General features: G+C 38.8%; 1 pseudogene; it reads left to right on the plus strand.

Moving 5' to 3' along the window:
- Positions 1–22498: 22498 nt before the first annotated feature.
- LOC128597998 (uncharacterized) lies at positions 22499–22603 on the plus strand (annotated as a pseudogene).
- Positions 22604–22823: the final 220 nt, after the last annotated feature.

Raw genomic sequence — 22823 nt, forward strand, 5'->3', positions numbered from 1 at the left:
CTCATTCATATTTTCTAGAAGAATGCAAACCAGTTAGATCAGATAAGTTATAGTTAGTTATATATAAATCACCCGGGAGCAAACTAATATTTTAGTGGGAGAAAATTTGATATCCAACTCCTTACTTAATTTTCCAAATATGGTCACATGCATGTCTATGAATTAATGAAGTTTATAAAGGGCAAGCATCAGATAATTTAAGAAGTATTATTTTTCAAACTATCATCCAGAATATGGAAATAAAAAGTTCAGAAAATATATATATATATATATATTTTTTTTTTTTTTTTTTTGCAGTTTTTGGCCAGGGCCGGGTTTGAGCCACCTCTGGTATATGGGGCCGGTGCCCTACTCCATTGAGCCAGAGGCGCTGCCCCTAGAAAATATAATTTTCATTTCATGATTTCTATTTACAATCTATACTCTTGAATCTTTATTCCCCCTCCCTAACTCCAATGACCTTCCACTGATGGTAACTTGTTGTATGTACTGTTTTGGAGCAGATTCACAACAGGAGTGCCGTGTGTGGTTGTGCAGACTATGAGATGCACAACTCATAATCAGGGTTCTCCAGATGCTTCTGATTTATATAAGACATGCATTTTACATTGTGTAGATACCAGAGTAGTATGAGAAGAAAGACATTGGAGGGTTGCATAGGATGCATAAAAACTTCTGCTTGGAAATTACCAAAGAAACTTTATGACATGTGTCTGTCTGCTCATGCTGCCATAAGAAAGTAACAGACTGAGTGGCTTATACAACATACATTTGTCTCTTGTGCTTCTGGAGGCTGGGAAGTATAAGATCAAGGTGATGGCCTCTATGATTCTTGGTGAGGATTCCATTCCTGGCTTGCCTAAGGCTGTTTTCTCCCATGGGGAGAGAGAGAATGAATGAAAATACAAGTTCACTAGTGTCTCTTTTATAAGGGTACTAATCCTATCATGAGGTCTCCATCCTCATGACCTCCTCTCATCCTAATAACCTTCCAAAGACCCCACCTCCAAATATTATCATATTGGGTTTAGGGTTTCAACTTATGAATTTGGATGAGACCTGAACTCAGTCCATAACATCACATGAATGGCACTTCCTGGAATCATGAAGTGTATAATTTTCACAACAGTTTCTTCCTCTCTTTCTCTCTGGAGCATCCTTCGTCCTTATTTCTTACTGTATCATATTATTTCACTCATCATTCAAAACTCGCTTCAAGTTCTAACACTTCACTATTTCTTTGAAAATGCATATTGAGAACTAGCTCTTCTCCAGGCACTATCATAGCTATTGGGACTATATAGACAACTAAGATATGCATTTGATCTCTCTTGCATTACAATCTAGAGGAAGAGATAAATGCCAAATATGAACAAAAATAGATGTAGTGATTAAGTTCAGAAAAGGAAAATTAGTAATACAAAAGAGAAGACAACTCATTCTACTTGAGGGAACTCAGAGAGGCTGTGGGGTGGATAGAATGGAGAGAAATAAGTTTTGAGCTGAATCATGAAGAATGAATAAGCATTTAGTAAGCAGATTTGCAGGATGTGGGCCTAAAAACATTGAGGCAAGGCGTGGTAATAGACCATGAATGCCCTTTATCAACTGAAGGGTTTGAACTTTATCTATAAAAAATAGGGAGCCATTGAAGAAGAAAGACGCTATGCTTTAGAAATATCATTGTGGTGGTGATTTAAGACATGCAAGTCCAGAGTAATAAAGACATGTTAGGTGACAATTGCAAGAATCAAAGAAGAGATGATGGGGTCTGAATTAAGTAGGTAGCAGTGGGATGAATTTGGGAATGAATATGAGAAATATTAGAAAATAGCTTCAGAATTTTATAGGATGAGTGGAAGGGACAGGCTCAAGTACCTCTCAGTTTTCTGACTTAGGTGATCTGGTTTGGCCATAAGTAGGGATTGTAATAAAAACAGAGACGCAGATCTGTCCCAGGGGGATGGGGTGGCACATAGATAGGAGATGAGTTCATCATGGAACTGCCATGGGCCTGGATGATGACATTGGTGTGGTCTCCACAAAGCGTCCTGGTAGGCAGTTGATGAGTTTAGGGCACAGGGACAGGTTTGGGCTTAACGAGTAATCTTCATGATCATTTTCATTTAGAGGTTGATTGACACCCATGGAAGTATAAAGAATAAGAATAAGTGAGTGCCAGGGATGAAGCCCTTCAAATTACTATTTTTTTTTTTTTTTTTTGTAAGACAGTCTCACTCCGTCATCCTGGATAGAGTGCAGTGGTGTCACAGCTCACAGCAACCTCAAACTTCTGGGTTCAAATGATCCTCTCGCTTTAACCTCCTGAGTAGCTGGGACTACAGGTGTACACCCTAACAACCGGCTAATTTTTCTATTTTTAATAGAGATGGGGTCTCTCTTGCTCATACTGGTCTCAAACTCCTGAGCTCAGGTGACCCACCTGCCTTGGCATCCTAGAGTGCTAGGATTACAGGAATGAGCCACCACACCTGGCCCAAATTATTTATTTTTAAGGAGTAGACCAGAAGATGAAAAACCAAAAAAGGAGGAAAAAATAGTTATTGAGGTAAAGAAAACAACAATGACAGCAATAAAAAGGCAATAATTATTTGAAAGACTTTTAGAGGCAGGGCAAGAATAAGTAAGTTAAAACCTGGAAGAGTCCTTCCAAGTTGAAAATGAGTCACAGCTTCAGGGTGAACAGTGGGCTGAACCCCAAGGAGTGATTGGGAGGTTGAGACACACTGATGAAAGAATATATAATCTTCAGAGGCGTTTAATGATAAAAAGGAGAGACATTGGATACTTTTACTTCCATGAAACCTACTTATATTTACTCACACTTTCTTATGAAAGACAGAATAGATAGAACACAACTATAGCCTAGGATGAAGGCGAGAAATGGAGTGGGAGGGGAGGGGGGTGGTTCGATGGAGGGTAAAAGGCGGGACCACACCTATGGAGCATATGACAAGGGTACAAGTCAAATCTGTCACGTGTAGAACATAGATGTTTGAGAACAATAATCAAGTAAATGAGGAGAAAGCTATCTTGATTGGTTAAATGTCCTAATGCTACAATTGAGTAAACGTGATGAAAGCTATGTTGATTAGTATGATGTAAGCACTCCAATTTGTTACAAATAATCAACACATTGAAAATGGCATAAATGTATTTATGATCTATGTACAAAAGATTTAATAAAAAAAACAGATTGTATAAAAAAAAATCAGCACATTGTACCCCATGTATGCATGAATGTATTCATGATCTATGTGTATTTGACTTAATTTAAAAAAAAAAAAAAAGGAGAGACATAGGGGTGTAGAGAAGGAAGATATATTATTATTATTCTATTATGGTTATTACTATTATGAGGCCTTGGCCCGGTTTATAGCCTACTTGAAAGATGTTTAAAAAAGGAAAGGCTAGTTAATATAGTTTAGAAGAAAATCATAAAAGCAAAACTGCCTTATGGGAAGAGGAGATCAAATATAGAAAATATAGGAAGAAATTAGCATTGAACTAAAAAGAGATGCTTTTTTTGACATAGATGTGGAAACAATGGGAATAAATATATATTTAAATAACTTATAAGTTTTTAGGCTCACAGGTAAGATGGTAACAGCGTTCATGTCTGATAATCTTTTTTTTTTCATCTTTTTTTTCTATAAACTTAGCAGATATGATCATCACTGAAGTTGCAGCAGGGATAGAATAAGGATCCATCTTTACACTCAGCATTTTACATTGTGAAATGTAAAGAAAATATGGACCAACCCCTATGAGAGAAGGAAGAGACACCTGAGCAATAACAGGTGAAAGACTTGTCAAATAGTACAAGTTTTGCCACTGAGTTGGAGTCTACAAATTTTTATCAGCAGTAATACACACTGATATGTAGTATACTATAGCAAAGCTCAGCAACTTAAATGCAGGTGTGGGGAAGGCAGGTGGCTGGGTTTATGATGGTGGGGAATTGACACAGAAGGATTTGAGTCTAAGGACTTTGAAGTGCTAGTGCGAAAGTAATTTAGGACATTCACTGTGAATCTAGATTGGGGAGAAAAAGAAAAGAAACCATCAAAAGAGTGATAAACTGGAAGAAAAGGGCAAGATTTAAGGAACAATAAAGTTGAAAAGCAGGTAGACCAAGGGAAATACAATGACTCTAAGGATGGGAGATGACAGCTAGATCTTGGAGTTCCGGGATTTACCATTCCAGAGATGATGGTATTCCAAGGTCTAGATTCTGCCATATATTTGGATTCTTAAAGTGGAAAAAGGACTTTGGGGAGGTCAAAGGTCTTAGGATCCGTTTCTTAGATGGGCATCTACGTGCATGATAAGATCATGGGTAGTCTTGGGAGGAGTGGGGCACAAGTGAAGATTATGGGTCATACCAGAATGCTCAGTGATGGGGGGTGTGGGGTCCAGGATGAGGTTAGATAATGAACAGGTGAGCATTGATTCAACTCAGCGTTTACAGTGTTATTCACAGATACAGCTTCACTTTATCTTCACAACCTATGAGGCTGACATGACTGTTAGTCTAACCTTACAGATAATGAAACTGAGGTTTAAGTAGGGACTTGATAATAAAAATCACTCAGGCCTGTAAGGGACAGAGCTGGAGTTCAAGCCCATATTTCTGACTATAGATCTCATGTTCGTTCCAGGATAATATGCAGTCTTAGCCAAGATAAAGTTTTACCCCTTGAGGTACATATTTCTCAGTACTCTAAAGATATAATGCCTTAATCCAAACAAAAATGACTGTGTAAATGTGAAATTTAAGACCCATTAGTTAGGTAAGGGATGTATTTCCTAAAGCCTGAAAATATTTATTGAAAGTATTTCCCTCAGATTGTGCCAAAGAAAACAAGAGGCTTATTATGTACATCAGTCAAAATCCCTCCTTAGCTGCCTCAAGGTAAAAAAGTACAACTGACTTTCAGCATACAGTAGGTACTTCTTGATGGTTAACGAATGCAAAGATTTACCAAATGAAAATATCGTAAAATCATGTTTTTGAAATATTTAGCTTCCTCCACCCCTGATGTTTCCCCATCTTCTTTTTTTTGTTCTATACAAACTAACAGTTATCTGTATTCATTATTCCATGGAAGGACAAAAAGCTTGTGAGCCTCTTCCAAAAATCTTTCAGGAAAGATTTGGAGGAAATCCGAAATGTTTGGGAAACACGTGGATTGAGGAGTTAGGTGTTTCCCATTATACACAGTAGAAAAATATTCCTCCAGGCTTGGGAATGGAACACATAATGAAAAGGAGTGGATAAGAAGGAGAGAGTTCTGTGGACATAAGATATTAACTTTTCATGTAATGTAGGCCGAGGAAGGTGGTTTCAGGTCTGTGGTAGTCTCAAGAGCAGAGGATGCATCCAGTTCTCTAAACAGAGATGCCTAGAGTATCCGAAGGCAGTCTTCAGCAGATGGCTGAAGAGCAGCAAAAGAATTCCTTTGACATTAGGTGGGAGAAAGAAGGGACAGAAAAAGCTTCCAGACCTAGAAGAGCCACTGAGAGAGGACCAGAGGGTGTCGCAGTGAGGGACGGAGTGGGTAAATGAATGAGGTCCAGACAGCACCGCCCCTAGAGGCTTGGCCTGCTGAAGCCCCCTCCACAAACCTTAGATTCAAACTGGGGAAAGGAGAGAAAGCACATAAAGCTTCTGCCATCCTAGCAGAATATGAGCTTGAAATTCAGTTTAAGTTTAGTTACAACATAGGAGTTAAATTTCTTTCACATATCAATTTCAGGCCTCAGATTTATACCACCTAAACTGCCTTTTATGCTGTTTGTCAGATTCATTCATTTGTGTCTTGAGACTCCAACCAGGTATACATACTGAGACCAAAAACTTTCTAATGCACCCTTATATCTCCTTCAGTACTCACTGGTCACTCAATCATTTAAACAGGTGCTTGTAGAGTACCTACAAGTTTCCAGGATGACTTTGTTGCTAAGGACACATCTTTAAACAAAATGAGGTTTGTTCTTAATCTCATGAAACTCACAGTCTAGAGCAAGAGACAGACAATATTCTTTTTTTTTGGAGACAGAAGAGTGTCTGTAGAGTGCTGTGACATCACAGCTCACAGCAACCTCAGACTCTTGGGCTTAAGCGATTCTCTTGCCTCAGTCTCCCAAGTAGCTGGGATTACAGACACTTGCCACAATGCCCAGCTACTTTTTTGGTTGCAGCTGTCATTGTTGTTTAGCAGGCCTGGGCTGGGCTCGCCCTAACCACTGAGCTACAGGCGCCAAGCCAGAGACAGACAGTATTCTAAAGAACAAATATATGACACATTAGCTGGTAATAAGTGCAATAAAAAATGTGAATCAAGGTGCAAGGGATGTCTTGGGTGCTCACTACCTTTGAATACATGATACTTGCTCAGTAAAATTGTAGAACTGAATTGTCTGGAACTCCTGCTCTTTGAAGTACTGGCAATAGTTTTAATAAACTAAGAGCATTTTTTCAAGAAATCCAAAGTAGGCAAATGAAGAGAAGCAAAGATGAGATCCATAAACAAAACAAACTGGAGGGGGTGGGGAGCTGGGGTCTCAGTGTGCGACATATCTTGTGCCCTCAATGAATCCCCAACAATAAAAAAACAAAAATCCAAAGACTTCATTAACAGACTGCCAAAAAAGTAAAAAGGAAAATCACAAAACAAAATTGATTTTCATTAATTCAAATCCAAATATGTCCGATTCCAAAGCCTGTGAAGTGTACAGCATCATGAGAAAATAGCATAAGCTTTGGATCTAAATTCCTTTTTCAGAGTTTTCTAGTTTTATTGCCTCAGGCAAGTTACCTACCTTTTCTTAACTTTTTGGAGCCTTAGTTTTCTATATGTAAAAGGAGATTAGTAATTCCCATATCACTGGGTTGTTGGGAAGATGTATTTAATGATAATTTTTTAATGTTATGATAATATCATGGTACAAGCACTCAACGCATTATAATTATTAAAAAATAATTTTTCTAGGATGAATTTACCAACTCAATTGTCAGACCTCATAAGATGACAACTCTGATGGCTATTCCAGAAAAGGAGTTACAAAATTGCTTTGAAGGGTGGCCTAGGCACTGGCATTGGTGCATAGCTTTCCAAGGGGCGTACATTGAGGGTGACTGTGGTGATATTCAGCAATGAGGTATGCAACACTATTTTAGGATGAGTTTGCAAACTTAATTGTCTGACCTCACATATTAAAATATACCTTTTAGTATTCTCATTTTGAAGATAGGGCTCTGAGTGTTTTGCTTAAGTATACATAGTTAATAGAGAAACTTGCCAGTTCATCAGAGGGAGGTTCGGTGGGAAGAGAAACTTTTTAACAGATGAGGGCTTTTGGCTTCCCCAAATTGCATATAAATGTAGCCACATTTTTCTGCCCCTGTGTAATACCAACTTGGGCGTGGGGATCCTGAATAAGGCATTGTAAGTAGCAAGACAAAAATACAGAAGGGAAAAGAACTTGGCCATATTTAATCCATCTCTATTTACTCCAGATTTAGACTCATATCCCACCCCCAGACAACTAATTCTGAAAAGGGCATTGTTGTCATAACTTATTTCCTTGAGACCATCTGCAATACAATCTTCCCGGGGCTAAAAATTTCCAGAAGAACGCTTTGAGAAAGTAGTTGGGTTTCTTCTCCAATAACACCCCAAACTATCACTTAATTATCGTATGAACAGATTCTAACCACAAAGGTAGTAAATGACATTAGAAGAAAGCAGACTGGTGAAAGGCATAAATGTCTTCATCAACACGGAGTGAAACTTGCATCTTAAAGCTGCTGAGAGGGCCAGGGTTGGTGGGAACACAGCAGCCAGGGAGCAGCAGTCCTGGGCCACGCACCTCCCTGGGGAGCTCTGTCTTTTAAGGTGCCACGGGGATCAGTTAATGAGGCCAGCCTGAGGTCCCCGGGTTATGTCTGAAAGAGGAAACAACAAAAATCTTCCTGGGAAAATTATGCGAAAATGAAAATAGCCATAATATACAAGTATTATCTAGCACCCTAGGGAGATTGTAAGTATAGCCTGAAAAAAAAAAAAAAAAAGTCGGGGAGAAAGATAATGGGAAAAAGAAAAAAGAACTGGATTAGAAGTTTAGTCCCAGCTGTGTTAGGATATGTCAGTGTGTAGCTATCTTCCTTGGGTCTTGGTTTCCTCCCTGCAAATGTCACATCCAGTTACATTCCATAAGATACGTTCAGGTGCTGAAATTCTGTGGTGCTATTTTCAGTTCTCTGGATGACAAGCAAAACAGATGCAAAAGAAAGCATGGATGAATCTGAAATATATGAAAAATAATAACGCTAAAAGAGGGGGATATTTTGCCAGTTGATAGCAAGCTGGGAGTTGAGATTTCTACCCTTCCCTGCTGTATACCTTAAAGAGAATAAAACTGGTGATTTAGATCCTCAAGGAGTCCCCAGGCTTGAAGAATCCTCTTTGATTGTGATGCTTTTTCAACCTTACCCTCCCAACCACCAATTCCCCTCCTGTGGGTATTCCACTTGCTGTAAGCATTCCTACTTTGCTTTCAATATGTCTCTACCTCCCAGCCCAAAAAAATCTCATTATTTTGTAACTGTCCCTTTATTGTCCTAACTGTATTAGACTGGACTAAAATGTCAGCTCCCTGATGAAAAGAATTGTATCTTAATCACTGTGGTATACTCAATGTCTATGACAATACCTCACCTGTAGTAAAAGCTCAAAAAGGTATGTGCTGAGCAAATGGGAAAATGAATGGCTATGTTGAAAAAGAAATTTGAGCATAGAAAAAAAGGGAAAGGTGACTGGCAACAGATTACCTTTCAAGCCAGGTGTGGTGACTCGCGCCTAAAATGCCAGCACTTTGAGAGGTCAAGGTGGAGGATCATTTGAGACCAGGAGTTTGAGACCCGACTGGAGAACATAGCAAAACCTCATCTCTACAAAAAATTAAACAAACAAAAAAATTAGCCAGGAGTGGTGGCATGCGCCTGTAGCCCTAACTACTTGGAAGGCTGAGATGGGAAGATAACCTAAGCCCAGGAGTTCAAGGCTGCAGTGAACTATGATCACACCACTTACACTCCAGCCCAAGCTACAGAGTAAGACTCTCAAAAAAAAAAAAAAAAAATTACCTTTCAAATCTTTTTCACGTCTGAGATTGTTAAACTTTTATTGATCTAGTTAGTCAAGTTGTTTTCAAAATACCAATGTAAGTTCATGATTATGCTCTTCCCTATCCACCCTCAGCCCTGTTCTCTCAGACTTCCACTGATTTATTTCATGCTTTGACATTTCTCCCTCTCTCCTTCAGTGCCAGGATATCAGCCTTCTTAGGCTGTCTACTACTTTCAGCCTTCTCTTCCCTCAGTACAAATACGAATTTTTTGCTCCTTAGTTGTGGGATGACAGTTTAGGATATAAAAGCCTCTTTTAAACTGATTTCAAAATCGCCTAGGAGATGTACTTTTCTTTGTGAACTCCTCTTAAGTAGGGATGATGTTGCAATTAATTGCAAACCAAAATCAGTTTCAATGATACTCTTCGTATTGGACAGATGTGGGTCTGCCTACTACTAATCAGTTATCACAGGCCAACTCATCAACTTCTTCTTCCTTTTTTCTCCTGCTCCCACACTTCACTTAACTCTAGGAATGATGGTCTCTTTCTGCTCTAATTGATTCCTGATCATTGATCTTCAGGGTTGATTTAGCTTAGAAATAAAACAATCAGAGAAATGGTGTGTAGATTTCAGAGCACTCTGACACCAGGAGGAAGCAGAAAACACCTTTTATTTTTTATTAGAAAGATTCTACAAAAAATCGGTTCACCCTAAAAGGATGTTATGGGTCACTTAACACAACCAGTACTCAATTATCCCTATCCTTGAGTGTTCCTGATGGGAATTCTGTAACACTTTCATCATCGATGAGATTTCTATCTGCAGTGGAATGGTGTAGTGGTGTGGCTTAGAATTATAGAACATTAAATATGTTCCAGCTCTTTCATTTTTACAGATGAAGATACTCAGGCCCAGGATGGAGTGTCTTATCCAAAGTCACAAACAAAATTAGTGGTAAATTCAGGATTAGAATCCATGTCTATGCATAAAAAGCAATATAAAGGCTTTTTTTTTTTTTTAAACAGCTCCCATAGATACTAAAATTATCACCTTTCAAATTACTTCTTGTTTCTTTTAAATTTATCTTCAGAAAGGCCTGGGCAAAAACACTAATATGCAAGTGGGTAGTGTGGTGCATTCGGATAGTCCCCACTGCCACAAATTTGGTTCTTAGATTAGTTCCTGATCCCAAGTAGACAATAGAACTCAGAGAACTGGGTCCACCAGACAGATATAATTGGATGTTGGAAGTGGAAGGCAGGAAATGTCTGGAACAACATTCGCAAGACTATGTTTTAAAGAAGACTTGTGATCTATAAGATGATGATTATGCCCCCCCCAAAAAAAAGGGAAAGAGAGATGATCTTAGTCAAATCAATTGAGAAATATTGAAATAAATACAGTTAATGTATTTTTATAACTTTTTCTCCGCAAAAGGACCCTTTTGTGAAAGAAGATGATAAGACAAGACAGGAAAGGAAAAAGTATTTTCAAGGACTCTTACATAGAATTTGTAAAGAGGTCTTAAAACTCGAAGCAAACAATTAGAAAATAGGAAGACGACATGAAAGGTATTTCATCAAGAATACAGGTGTCATGAAGCAGCCTAAGTGCCCATCGACCCATGAAGGGATTAACATATTGTGGTATATGTATACCATGGAATATGATGAAGCCATAAAAAACTTTACCTCTTTTATGTTTACATGGATGAAGCTGGATCATATTCTTCTTAATAAAATATCTCAAGAATGGAAAAAAATACCCAATGTACTCAATACTACTATGAAATCAATATATAATCACCCACACTTTCATACGAAAGATAAAACATAATTATAGCCCTGAAAGAAGGAGAGAAAAGGAGGGCCAGGGGAGGGGAGGAGGGAGGACGGGTGGAGGGAGGGTAATCGGTGGGACCTCACCTACTGTGCATATTGCAAGAGTTCATGACAAATATACTAATAGAGTATAAATGTCTAAACAAATAAGTGAGGTGAATGCTATGTTAACAAGTTTGATGTAAACATTCCAAATGGTATATAAAATCAGCACATTGTACCCCATAAATGCAGTATTGAACACAGTTATGATCTAATAAAAAAAAAAAGAATACAGGTGGCAAATGACAGATGAAAAGATGTTCAATATCTTGAATCATTAAGGAAGTGAAAATGATTCCCACAGTAAAATGCCACTACATATCCTCTAGAACAGTTATAATCAAAGCACCGTGTAGTACCAAGCACTGGGAAAGATGTGGAGAAACCAGATCTCTCGTACGTTGCTGGAAATGTAAAGGAGTGCAGCTACTCTGGAAAATTATTAGGCAATTTTCTGGAAACCTAAATATACACTTAACATACAACCCAGCAATCATGCTTTTGGGTGTTAACCTCAGAGAAATACAACAAAAACATATGTCCATGTAAAAATATGTATATTAATGTTCATGGAAGCTTTTAATAACCAGAAATTGAAAACAACTCACATGTCTTTTAATGGGCAAATGTTTAAATAAATGGTGGTACATATAAAGGGACAGCTGATACATGCATCAATTTGGATGGATCTCAAGGGAATTGTGCTGAGTGAAAAGATGTCAATCTCAAAAGGTTATTTTATTATTCCTATTGTACAGTTTAGATGTATGATATAGGTCCTAAGCTCCATTTATATAAGATTGCAAAAGTGACAAAATTATAGAGCTGGAAATGATGATTAACACAGGCTAAGGCTGGGGATGGGTATAACTCTGAAGGGGTCACAGGGTATTCAGACTGGAATCATAAACCTGAGGGCCATCAGCATGCAGAAGGCATTTAGGATCATGAGATCACATGAAGTCACTTTGGAACAAGTGAAGATAGAAAAGATGAGAAGTCCAAAGACCAAGCTACAAATACATTCAGAATTGATGAGAAAAGAAAGGATCAGCAAAAGAATCTAAAAAATTACAGCCAGAAGGTATATGAGTAGTGAGATTTGGGATGATTTTTCTCTTTTGTTTAATACTTTCTTCATGGTGATTTTACTACTTTAAAAACAAAAACAAGTTCAAATACAGCTTCTTGGATGTGTTTGTAAACTCCATGAAGACGGAGCAAATCTATTGCTTACTCTGGGCTACTTTATGTGCTCCATCTCCCCTGAGAAGCCAGTCTTCTTTGCAGAGAGAGAGTTTGTTAATTCAAGGAATAGACTAGCTAAGGCATTTCACAGGCATTTACAGAGGATTGGGTTCATCTTGTCTATATTTGTGTTGTCTTACCTAAATGTAACTCAAAGACAAAAGAAAAAAAATCTGAAATGTATTACTAGAGAACTTTCAATGTTCAATGTTATCCTCCTCTAGATTCTAAACTTTGTAAGGTCAAGGACAGGATAGTCTCTTTCTAGTTCTTTGCACTGTGCCTTCCACTTAGTTCTAGAATATTTGAAACATTTAGGTCTAGTTAAGAACCCCCAAACACTCAAATGTTACATTTTATGAAAACTCTTTTGCTAATAACTAAAGCCTGGGAAGAACTTGTCTATAATTTTTACATGTCTAAATTTTTTTCCCTTTTATGGACAGAATTTTCTACATCATAAATTCAAATGCTTAGGGAACCTTTCGAGTTATTTATTCTTACCCTCTCTGCCGATCCTCTTATGTTGAACTATTAACTCAACAGAGCTTAGCTGAAACTGGCACTTTTCTAACACCAATAATATTTTCTTTTATTTTCAGGGCCTTTCTGCCAAGAGCTTAAAAACATAGTGAGGTAAGCAGGAAAATGAATTTCCTCTCTAAAGGCCATATCTTGAAAGTTCACATTAAGATTTGCATCAGCCACAGTAGGGCTTTCTCCATTCTCACCACACACAATTTTAGCAACTTTTCTTTAGCAGAGGGTTAAGGAACCTGGGTTCTATTTACAGACAAGTTATTTAATAATGAAGCTATAATCCTACCTCCATTATAATGCCATATCACCACGTTATCTGCACCATTTCATAAGTTTGTCGTGACTACACTTAAGACAATGTTGATGAAAAGGTTCAAGACATATTTATGGTCTAAGGCCACTGCCCTAAATGTAGATACTACCCAGTTTCCCCGAAAATAAGACATCCTCCAAAAATAAGACCTACTTACAGGAAAGATAAGACGTCCCCTAAAAATAAGACCTAGCGCATCTTTGGGAGCACACCTTAAAAGAAGACACTGTCTTATTTTTGGGGAAACAGGGTATATTTCTTGCATGTTGGACTTTGGCTTTCTTTACTCTTTGCACTCATTTGTGATATTTTCAGTGATTGTGTCCATAAGACTAATTCTGCAACTTGTGTCTCTAGCCATTCTCTCTCCTGCTTCAGTTCGAGGTAATCAGCATGTCACTTTTCAACACCACAATCTAAGACATGTCTGCAGAAAGGCTTAGGACTAAACCGAAGAATCCACCGAGTCAGGCCTGGTGTGCTGAGCCTGCTGAGATTCATTAGGTGAAAGAGCTAAGTACTTCCATCCTCAAGCCTATATTATTCTAAGAACGGTGGCATTATTTATTGTACCTACCAATAGGAATGTTGTGCACTGAGGCAGGGGTAGCTGAGAGAAGAAAGAGGAAAAGAATTACGAAGAGGAGAATACTATCTAGCACTCTCTAGTGCCCCATGGTCTTAAGTCATCTATCACAAAAACTTGCCTGGTGATTACCATTTTCTTCTTTTCATAGAAAAGGAAACTGAGGCATGGAAAGAGTGGGTGATTTTCTTAAAGAAATATTGACGGTTTGGCAGAAAGTTAGAGTCATGGTTTAACCTTCTACAAGGAAGACTTTCTTCAATACTGGAGAAAAACATAAATTAAAAGAATGTTGGCAAACAGGATTAAGAGGGCTATTACTGTAGAGCTGGAGAGAAATGATGACCAAAATGAAAAGCCTCCATAAAGTAAGAACTCATTCTTTTTCTCTCTTACATTTCCATGGAAGAGACACCTTTACTCCCCATCAAGCAGAGAGTATTGAAGTGGATACTTCTGTCTCTCTGTCATATTTCTTTCATCCGAGGGAGCAGGGATGGATGACTTGCAATTTGAGGGCTTATGAGCTATGGGGTAACTTCACTTAAGAATGTTTATTAAATTGGCTCGGGGCCTGTGGCTCAAGCGGCTGGGGCACAGGCCACATACACCTGAACTGGTCGGTTTGAATCCAGCCCAGGCCCGCCAAACAATGACAGCTGCAACCAAAAAATAGCTGGGCGTTGTGGCAGGCACCTGTAGTCCCAGCTACTGGGAGGCGAAGGCAGGAGAATCGCTTGAGCCCAGGAGTTGGAGGTTGCTGTGAGCTGCCATGCCACGGCACTCTACCCAGGGCGATAGCTTGAGGCTCTGTCTCAAAAAAAAAAAAAAAAAAAACCCAGAATGTTTATTAAATTGAATGGCAACACAAGCACATTTCTCTCCTTCCTTCTTTGTATTTTGGGCCCTGAGTTTTGTAAAGAGACTGGGCTTTCTCACCTCTTCCTCTTATCATGAAGCAGGGGAACCAGGGCAGTTGTTCCCGGTTGGCAGAGGTGGACCATGACTCAGCTTCTTTCTCGACCTTTGGATGGGTATTGGACTCAACTGTTCCACCAATAGGACATTTAGAGTGAGGTGTGAAGATGGTCACAGATTGGTTTCAGTCTGAATCTCAAATCCAGTTTTACCAAAGAAGCTCTGTATTTTCTGTTTTACTAAACAGCCATCAATAAAGCTAACTTTCGCTGCCTTCTGTTTTTCTATACCTGTTAGGATCCTAAGGAGAACAAAAAGTATTAACACGGAGAATCTAGTAGAATCACCAATGGGGGTGAAAATAAAGGGCTTATGTTTACAGACCTTTGTTTCCCTAGAGAAATACTTACTCCTGATATTTTGAGGACTTCCCTGTTTGACCAGTGCCCAGCACAAAGAAACTGGTTCATGGCTCTGAGCCTTAGATTCCTTATCTATAAAATAAGGATTAGGGTAGTTTATTTTAAACAAGGTTACTGCTCTTTGCTCTCTCCACTTAGGCTCATATGGGACATACATAGAACCTGGTGATAATCAAAACTCCTTTGAGGCCTTGGGGACACCCTGATGGAGTGTCAGACATCATTAAGGTAAAGAGTAAAGAGAAACAGCAGGAGCCTTTGATCCCTGGGCCTGGTAATCAGTGCATTAAAAGAGAGAGAGAGAGAGAGAGAGAGAGGATAGGATCCAGCTGTGCACTCTAACCCTATTAAAACCAAGGCAAATCTGACTCTGAATGTTCCAAGGGCCTTTTGGCCTTACCCAGATCTAATAAGAAGGTGGTTTTATCTCCACTCTTACTCACATTGTCACTCTCTATACTGAGAAAGGTAATAAAGGTGAGAAGAAAGTGAACTCTGGAAAGCTGAACCCTGGGACTGCCCTACCTGCATACCTGTGAGTGCCCCTGGGCCAACCCATTGCATCTAATGTCTTTTTTCCATGGAGGAACGAGGTCCACTGAGACTGATGAGATGCTGAAAGTTACAGAGCAAGTGAGTGGTGGGGAAGGACAAGTTAAGAAAGTACGTTACTTTATTGAAAGAATGAACGTTCATTCATAAATTATCTACCATGGGCCAACACGATGCTAGGCTTCAAGAGTAGGATTAAAAATTTGAATAAGTATTAGTCTCTGCCCACTCCCTAGGAGCAGTAAAATCTTGGGGGGTCTTGCAAAAGGGCACTGTAAAAGACACAACAGCATCACTCAGGACAGAGTGGGCATTTTTCTAGAAAAGCCAGAAAAACTCTATCAAAAAGTTATACGTATATGTTATATACATATAAAATACATACATAAAAGGTTATATATAAAATCTATCTATCAATCAATCTATATCACCTATGTATATAAACCGGCTTCTATCTAATTCAGTTGTAATGCAATTTCCACAACTAAAGAGCCATATATGGGTGTTCTGAAAAATGTTTCCACCAGCCTGAGAAAGAGTGAGACTCTGTCTCTACTGGAAATAGAAAAAATTAGCTGGGCATCGCGGAGGGCGCCTGTAGTCTCAGCTACTTGGGAGGCTGAGGCAGGAAGTTCGCTTGAACTCAGGAGTCTGAGGTTGCTCCCCTGTCTTGGATATTATGGTTAGGATTATGTGGCCTAGGACTGGTGCTACATCACCAGGCTGGGAAGAACCCTGGAAGTTCAATAGATCATTTGACTAGAAGAAAACTTACACTTTCCTATCAAACACTTTTTAATTATGCAGATGACTCTTTAATGTATGTTGTATAGATTTTCCAAGTCTATCACTGAAATAAATTCAGAGGATGGAGCAGGTAATACTAGACTTAAGGTAGAGTAGATGCTCACAGAAATAAGTGGGGATGATCACAATATATCACTATAAAAAGAGCTGCTCTTCCTGTGCTCAGAGTTGTTATTAAGTGGGTAGGAACTCTTTCACACAAATGGCTGTTTTTCTGTTTGTTTGTTTGTTTTTTGAAGCTTTTTGCCAGGGCCAGGTTTGAACCCACCACCTGCGGGATATGGGGCCAGCACCCTACTCCTTTGAGCCACAGGCACCTCCCTGGCTGTTTTGTTTTTAATTGAAGGCCAACTAGAGGACATCATCTGAATGATTTAACTGGAGAACATAATTATTATACCTCAAGTCTACAGAACACAGAATTAGATTTCAGCTACCATTTATTGAGAAAAAATGGATGGCGTGCCACTTTAACTTTTACATATGTTGTCATAGGTTAGTCATCACAAGCCTTTAGACTGGTTTTAGTGTGCTCATTTTTATAGATGCATAACCAGAAAATTACAAGAGGTAAAATGATACACTTGCATTTAAACAAATGGTAAGCTAGGATCTGCTTTTACATTGTCAGCTAGGATACAATAAACACTATGCCAAGCATCTCAGAAGATGCAACTGTACAAAATTCTTGGTTCTTGATTTCTAAGATCTTATATTAATATTATGCTTGAGGAATGAGATATTTATGAAAGCAAAATGATGTCAATGCTAAAGTGTTAGAAGCAAAATCTTACAGCAGTATTTAAAAGAAAAAATGTATCTGGAGGAGATGGGAGTTTTGTGAAACTTCAAAAACTTATTTCTATAAGTTATCCCAGGGAAGAGAGAATTATGGGCCAGGGGCTTGCACAAACATATAGCTTAAGCTCAGATGTCACCAGGCAGATGGGTGACTAGAGCTCACTGTGCAGTGCCCAGGGGGTGCAGGACAGGACAGGAGAGGACACGAGAAAAGTGGAGGTGGGTGAGAAAAGTAAAACCACAAACTATTTCCCAAGGAAAAAATCAGAAGAAATTTAAAACTACAAAATTTCTCATGCATTTCATGTTTTCTCAGTGGATAAACATCCTTTTCATTGTTGTTTTGAGGAAATCTACTCAGCAGACTGTATTTAAAAATGTAACCCAAGGTTTTACTTCTGAAATCATCTCTCCCCCACATCTCTTCATCCCCATTGACCCAGATAATGTAAGAGTCAGGGAGAAGGAAGTGAATCCAAGAGACAAGAGCCCTTTTCGGGGATGGAAAGTGGGAGGCAGAGCTCCAGATGTCTCTGAAGGAACCAAACCTCTCGCGGCAATGGAACCCGGGACAATGCTGTCTTCAACGTCCATGTCATTGGATTTGTTATAGATGAGCTGTTATAATGAAGGCTTTCAGGCTAATTAATCCTCCTGAATGCCTCTGTGTTGTGCTGCGTTCTATGATTCATTACAGAGCAAGTCTTCAATCTTTTTCTCCTGGAGTGTTACAGTCTTCAGTGAATACGTGTGGTTGTTTACCCTGGTTGGCATCAATCACATAGTGAGTCAACAACCAGAGTTGAGGACAAATTACCCTCATCGTCTTTTCTGAGTACTTTAATTTATTCTATTTTTCATTTATTGCGAATGTCACTGTTGTTGCTAATGTTTTTTAACATCTGGCAAAAAAATTAAAAAAAAAAAAAAAACACTTGTAATCCTTGTAGCTTGTTTTCTCCACAAGTCTTAGAAACTGCTGTAGGATAAACTTCAAGCACTGGGGAACAATATGTTTGATAAACTTTGCTATGTTAAGTGCCTTAGAGATCATTCCTGAGCGAGAGTAGTGTAATGAATTAGTAAGCACATAATACTCTGTAAGAGAGATAAGAAGTGTTTACTCATTGAGGTAATTTCTGGGAAAGTAACTTGGAACAGACTTTAGAGGATTCTGTGTTCTGTGTCTGGACCTTCATTTGTTAAGACTCCAAAACCACGGCTATGGAGAATGTTGGCTTTCTCTTCCTGACTCAGTAGCCCTCTAGCTGCTTCTGGCAATTGCTATTACCAAATTACTCATTAACTTGAGGTAGGTCTCAAATTGGCAACAATAGTGAAAATGGAACAGTGTTATCCTAATATTAGCTCCCAGCTATAGTGTGCAGATCTATGTTAACTCCTTCACATAAATTATTAATATTACAGTTAATGTTTAACAAAACTGAAAAGTAAATATTCTTAACTCCATTTTATGTTTAGAGAATTTAAGTGTCTTAAGCAAAGTTACACAGCAAGTAAAGGATCCAGGCTTTTAGTTGATTCTAAAGGCCAGGCTCGTAACCGATAACAACATTCTACCTCTCAGATTCACTGAGTTTCTGCCAAACCAATGTGTGTGTGTGTGTGTGTGTGTGTGTGTGTGTGTATGTATGTGTAAAAATGCCCCTCTTTATGTATAAAGATACCTATATGAATGTATCTCTGCTGTTTTGAGTATAGGGTGTCCACAAACACACAGTAGGACCATTGGCCTTGACAGTGAGCTGCTGCTACCTATAGAAGCTGACTTCATTCTCTCCTCCTCCAACCAACACATCTTCACAGACATAACTTCATTTTACACAGATCTGAAGACTTTAGATATTCCCTCTGGTAAACACAGTGAAGTCCAAACTCCTCAGCCCTCCATTGGCATTCTCCCACATCTCCTTACATCTTCCCTCCTAAGTTCTTCTCGTGGTAGGTGACGACCAATCTCACCTATGCACATGCAATTCCCTTCCTGTGCACATCTTTTCACACTCTCTCCCACCTGAAAATCCAGCTTATCCTAAGTCTTAAACGTATTTTAAGACTCCGATGAAAACATTAAGACAGACGCTGCTTTATCATTTTCTAGTTGTACATTACATTAGATTATGGCGCGTTTCAAAGTTGGCCTCCACAGAGTCTCATCCTTATGTGTGTGTCTTATCTCGACGCTCCCTTCCACCAGCATTCTCTTCCAGCACAAGAACATCTGGGTTATTCTGTATTTACAATTTACAATTTCTTGCATAATGCTTAACACATGCTCAGAAAAATGTTGGTTAAACAGAATCAGATAGTCACCGATGTTTATTTCCATTTCCGTAACTACTTCATTCCAACAGTGCACAGAACGTACTATGCCATGAAATGACCCAAATGTAAATATTTTTCTGATCTATTTAAACAATATGCCACATTTGACCCACTAGCTGTCTATTATCATGGAGCCACTCACTTAAATGTTTGGGTCAAAACTTTTATAGAACTCCCCTAGAAGACATAAATTAAACATTTTAAGGACAAGTTATTATCTTTCAAGAAAGGGCTTTCTACATAGTGAAGAGTTTCACTTGCACGTCCCTCTTTCTTTATGCCAGAGCTAGCTATGAAATGTGAAGAAGTAGCCTGAGGTGCTTGAGATTAATACTCTATGGACAATTCCCCTAGCTTACTCTTGAACATAGAATACTTTATACAAGTGCTATACTTTGAAGGCCATTCATTTCCCTTCCTGGGGATATAACTGTAGCCCCAGGAAGTCAATGAGAGTTCTCCATCAATTATAACCATGGGCCAAACCAATCCTCTATCTTGGGTGGAAATACTGAGTCTTTTTCTATTTTTAACATTTTGATCTCATATTCATGCATAAATGTCAGAATCAGTGTTTTGCCTCTTAAACTAGACATCTGAGAATGGAGTGGCCATACCAAAGTCTAGTCAGCCTGGTCAGTTCTGTCATTTTAATTTAACAAATGAATTGGATCAGCAACTTAATGATCCAACATAAGCTACAGAGCTGGTTTGGAATCCAGAAAATGTAAGAACACATAACCTTGGGCTGCTAGATAAGTGGCCCACACTTATCTAGAAGGACATGGTAAAGCAGAACAGCTAGAATCTGAAATGTGGGATAAAAGAACAACTTTATCACAAGAAAATGCTTTACCCCCAGCTGCTGTAGATAAAGGAAGTACTTTTAGAGAAAGGCAAAATACAAACATACAGGAAAAGATTTCAGAGCGGAAGATTTCAGATGGAAGAAAATCTTCTGGCAATGTTCACGTAACATATTTCCAAGTAGGCCAAGCACGGTGGCTCATGCCTATAATCCTAGCACTCTGGGAGACCGGGGCAGGAGGATCACTTGAGCTCAGGAGTTGGAGACCAGCCTGAACAAGAGGGAGACCCCCATCTCTAAGAAAAATAGAAAAATTAGCCAGGGACTGTGGGGGACACCTGTACTCCAAGCCACTCAGGAGGCTGAAGCAGGAGGATCACTTGAACCCAGGAATTTAAGGTTGCTGTGAGCTAGGCTGATGTCATAGCACTCTAGCCTGGGCAACAGAGTGAGACTCTTTCTCAAAAAAATGTGTGTGTGTGTATGCATACATATTTCTAAGTAAATCCACAGAGGAGTGACCAAGAGGAGATCATGTTGGACTCTGGCACAGATTCTTTCATAATTGAGGTAAAATTGATAATATGGTGAAATGCATAGATCTTAAAGTTAGGTAATTTTTTTAAGAGGCAAGGCCTCACTTTGTGGCCCAGACTGGAGTGCAGTGGGAATTCACAAGCCTGATCATGGTGCACTGCAACCTTGCACTCCTGGGCTCCAACAATCCTCCTGCTTCAGCCTCCCCAGTAGCTGGGACTGCAGGCACATACCACCATGCCCAGCTTGGATAAACTCTTGAGTAATATACTTACTCATATAACCATCACCTCAATGAAGCTATAGAATATTTAGATTTACTCCTAAAAGTTTCCTCATCTCTTACTTCCAGCCCGTCTCTACCCTGTATACAGTCTAGTTTCTTTCCATCATGGGTTAGTTTCATCTATGTTAGAACTTCATATGAAAGAAATCATAAAGTATATATTCTTTTGGTAATGCTCTGCTTTCTCAATATGTTTTTGAGATTTATCCACATTTTTGCATGTACTATTAGTCCTTTTTTCCAGGGCTGATTAATTGGTGTTCTAATGTATGAACATATCACAATTATTTTCCTATTTGTATTCACTTGAATTGCTTCTGATTTCTCACTATTATGAATAATAACTCATCATGTTGATATATATTGTCTAACTTCTCTTGAGTAAATGCTTAGACGGTATAATCGCTGTGGCCTAAGGCAAGTGTACTTTTGGCTTTAAATGAAATAAAACTGCTAACAATGTTTAAAGTAGTTGTAATAGTTTTCATTTCCTTCAGCAATGAATGAGCATTTTGGTTCTTCCACTTGCTCTCCAACATTTGGTGTTGTCAATCTTTTTCCATCTTCACATTTTCGTGGGTGCCCGGAACCATCTCATTGTGGTTTTAATGTGCTTTTTTCTTACATTTAATAATCTTGAACACCTTTTCATTTGTTTTTTGACCGTTTTTATAGACATGCTACACAAAGGTTTTGCCAATTACATTATTGGTTCATAGGAGTTATTTGTATATTCTGCATGCAATAAGGTAAGAGATTTTTAATTTTCTTGTTTTCTAGCTATGAACAGACATCATCAAAAGGATTTGAGTGTAAAACAAGGCAAAGCCAATAGTTTAGTTATGCAGTTTTTTCACTGCATAATTTTAGGGGCTGCCATTCACATTTGTAGTCATAATAGATATGTACATTTGTCAATTTTAAGGAAGAGACAACTTTTTCTAACTTACTCAGAACAGGCGAATCTCTTGAGTCTAGGTGTTTGAGGTTGCAATAACACCTTTGCACTCTAGTTGGGGAGGGCACCTATAGCCCAGTGCTTAGGGTGTTGGCCACATGCTCTGGGGCTGGTGGGTTTGAACCTGGCCCGGGCCTGCTAAACAAACAACAACAACAAAAAAAAAAAATTGCCAGGCCTTATGGTGAGTGCCTGTAGTCTCAGCTACTCAGGAGACTGAGGCAAGAGAATCGCTTGAGCCCAAGACTTTGAGGTTGCTGTGAGATATGACATCATGGCACTCTACGGAGGGTGACAAAGTGAGACTCTGTCTCAATTAAAAAAAAAAAAAAAGGCCAGCTGGACTCATGTCTTTATTGGTCATTCAAGTGGGGCAAAGGAAATATCCTTTTAAAACTCAGGCATGAGTTTGTCTTGTATCCTGTCAAAGGAAACAAATGGAAAAAAAAAAAAAGACTCAGAAAGAAAGAGAGAGAGAAAAGAAAGAGAAAGAGATGGAGGGAAGGAAGAAAGGGAGGGAGAGAGGGAGCGAGGGAGGGAGAGAAGGAATGCCATTGAGGTAGTAGTGGCCACTGCCATAAACTTTTGTAATATGGATCATTCCATCTTTTGAATGGAACATTGACTGTAAGAAGGTAAGGATAAGAAGTTATCCAATC

Source organism: Nycticebus coucang, chromosome 10 (genome assembly GCF_027406575.1).
Source record: "Nycticebus coucang isolate mNycCou1 chromosome 10, mNycCou1.pri, whole genome shotgun sequence".
NCBI lineage: Eukaryota > Metazoa > Chordata > Mammalia > Primates > Lorisidae > Nycticebus > Nycticebus coucang.